The sequence below is a fragment of the Coenobita brevimanus genome, chromosome 58 (assembly GCF_032717465.1).
Source record: "Coenobita brevimanus isolate Jiangsu-jjx chromosome 58, ASM3271746v2, whole genome shotgun sequence".
Lineage (NCBI taxonomy): Eukaryota > Metazoa > Arthropoda > Malacostraca > Decapoda > Coenobitidae > Coenobita > Coenobita brevimanus.
Genome location: NC_137011.1, coordinates 12134331 through 12137829, shown reverse-complemented (window position 1 = coordinate 12137829; position 3499 = coordinate 12134331).

The window sequence follows — 3499 nt, the reverse complement described above, 5'->3', positions numbered from 1 at the left end:
CGTAAACGAGCCAACACTTTTTCTTCAAGGCGGCTGTTACGGTTGGCAGTGTCCCAGTCGCCCAGGTACGGCTGACACGTTCGAATATTTAGTCTGGTCCACTGACATTGCCACAGAAGATTTATTGATTTTTTTCCGAGAGAGAGACTCGACCGTAGATCACGAGGAACGTCCCAAGTCTCACCGAGCTCTACAGCCGACTTTGCAAGTAAGTCAGCCTGCTCATTGCCGTAGATACGACAATGACCAGGCACCCAGATCAGCGTGAATGATTTATTGCATGAACTTATTAACGATGCGGCCCTGGATCTCGTGAGAGTCCTTAGTACAAGATGCAATTGCCTGAAGGGTTGACCTTGAATCCGAAAATATGACAAATGAGTCATGTCTAGAATTGAGAGCATAGTCTATGGCCTTGTCAATAGCAAAAAGTTCGGAGATAAACACAGATGTATGAGTCAGCAACCGATACCTATGGGCACATTCAGTCGACTACACACTTGCACCCACACATTCACTCGACTTGGAGCCGTCGGTGTACAAGTGGTGGGACCTCAAGTGACGAACGATGATATTACGAAACAAGTGGTGGACCTCCGCCTCTGGCGCCTTGGTCTTAGGTGCTGGGAGCCATGTTACATCAACGGTATAGCTGGGTGGCTCCCAAGGCGCTATTTTTTTAATCACCAACTTGTCATAGTCACTGGGGTCCACACCAAGCTCCTGAGTCAGTAAGTGGAGGCAAACGGCAATTGGCTGACGCACCCCCCGCATAAGATGGTGGTATTGACGCAGGGGGCTACAGGCCACATTGCCGATATTACTTTTCCTATATGTTCTTAGTCCATATGACAAAGCCAGGTGGTCACAGCGAATACGGAGGAGAGGCACATTCGCCTCCACTTCCATACGAGCTACACAGGTACACTGGACAGCTCCAAGACACATTCGCAAACATTTATTCTGCAACACATCCAATCCTGTCAGCGTGGCATCGGATGCCGAGCCATACACCTGTGCGTCATAGTCTAGCTTTGAACAAATAAGGGACTTATACACCATTTATAAAGATTTTCTGTTGGCATCCCATGTAGTACCCGTTAAGTACTTGAGGACATTTACTGGTTTATCACAATGAGCAAGCAAATTATTAACATGAATTTTGAAGTTCAAACGATGATCAAAAGATATTCCCAAAAACTTTAAAGAATTTTGAAAAGGTACCACCTGATTATCCAAAGTTAAGCACAAATTAGGTATGCTACGATTAGTGAAGACTACAGCAGCACACTTAGGGACGGAAAACTTAAATCCCCACTGCAAGGCCCATTGGTGGACGGAATCAAGGGCTGCTTGAATCCGACCAGCCGAACAATGTGCATTATAGGAAGAGTGCTGTATTGCACAATCGTCAGCGTAGAGCGAGTATTTAAGATTCCTCGGGATGGGAGCTGATGACAGAATATCATTGATAATAATACTAAATAAAGTGGGACTAAGCACGCTTCCCTGCGGCACTCCGTCTACCTGGATAAATATATCCGATGTCATGTTATGGGGCAATTTGACAGAGAAAGCCCTGTCCCTTAAGAAATTTGAAATAAAAATAGGCAAATTTCCTTTTAAACTATAAGCATAGAGCTTCATCAGTATACCGTGTCACCATGTCTATTGGCAAATGTCTCTGCAATACAATGTTCCAAAGACATTAAATGATGTAGTGAACTTCTGTATTTACGGAAGCCACATTGTTGATCATTTAACAAATTCTTCCACTCTAAAACAAAAAGAAGCCTATTATTAACCATACATTCCATGACCTTACATAGACAAGAAGTCAACACCATAGGATGAAATGAAGTGGGATTCATAAGACGACCAGCCTTTTTGGGTATCAGTATGACGTGCGCAAAGTGCCATGAGTTTGGGAACGTTCGAGACGCCCAAATTTCATTGTACAATGCTAACATCTTAATCAGGTTGTCCTGATTAAGATGCTGGATCATACCGTACGTGATGGTGTCTGGTCCAGGGCTGATGTCTTTACATGATTGAAGGGCAAGGAGCAGTTCATCTAGCATAAACTCTTGGTTGTACAAGGAGTCTATGTCTTCTGTGGCAAAGTCTAATATCTGTAGCTCGGCCGTGCGTTTATGATGTTGAAAACGCGGATCATAATTGGCTGAGCTACTTACATGAGAAAAACTCATGATGAGGATGTTAGCAACGTCCACGGGATCGTCATAGATGGTGTTATTCACCTGCAGGGTGGTAATATGGATATTTGGGTGTTTATCATTTAATATTTTAATAGTGGACCAGACTTTAGTGAGTAGAGTTGATCGAGTCACCATGGACACAAAGGACCGCCAGGAGTCACTTTTTGCCTTTCTTATTATTCTCCTTGTCTCAGCCCGTGCTTGTTTGTATGCAGCAAAATTTTCCTCAGTAGGCTGACTATCAAAAATCCTTTACCTCCTATTGCTTTTCCTTAATGCTTGTCAGCAATCCGGCGTCCACCAATGTGCTCTATGCGTCGCATGAATTGTAGAAGTCTTGGGAATAGCAGCCTCAGCTGCGTGTATTATGGAATTAGTTAAATTTTCGATTTTAACATCTATGGTCTCCCCAGATATATCTAAATTGGCAATCCTTGAGAAGGATCCCCAATCTGCTTTCTTATAGTTAAAGTTTGGGGGTAGAGGGTCCGAAACAATGTTGCATGTGTAAGAAAGACAGATGGGTAAATGATCACTTCCCAAGGAGTCGTTATAAGGGTCCCACGAAAAATCTTGATGTATACCAAGAGAGGCCAGAGATAAGTCAATAGCCGACATGTTACTAGTACGATCATCTACATGTCACTCTACCATCGTTCAGAAGACAGAGGTTGGACTGTAGTATTAGGTCGGCTACTTGCTCACCACGACCATTGATCCTCAAGCTAGCCCATTGATAGTGATGGGCGTTAAAGTCGCCTAACACTAGCTTATGCCTTGGAAGATGTTCAAATAGCGAATTTAAAGCATCACTATCAATGAGGCCATGTGGAGGACAGTACAGAGAGCAAATAGACAGATACGTGTTATTAAATTTTACTCTGCATGCAACAGCTTCCAGAGTAGAATTTAGAATCAATTCCATTTGTGGGTGTGATTTGTGTGTGTATATGGCAACTCCGTGACCTTCATATCTTTTATACGAGTGGTAGTGTTTGGACTGTGGAGGATCAGGATGATCCTCCAGGCGCGTCTCCTGTAAACAAACAACATCTGGCCTGTGTATTGAAAGCAAGACTGCTATATTTTGTAATTTATTCCCAACACTTCTACAGTTCCACTGTAATATAGTGAATTCGGCGGTTTAAGATTTACGAGGGTGGCCATTGCTCTTAGTTTTTTTATGCCCCCCGTGACCAGGCGAATTGCTACCGGGGGACCTTTCCTGGTGCTTGCTAACGGAAATCTCCATTTGTTCATCAATGACAAGGCTCCCAGAC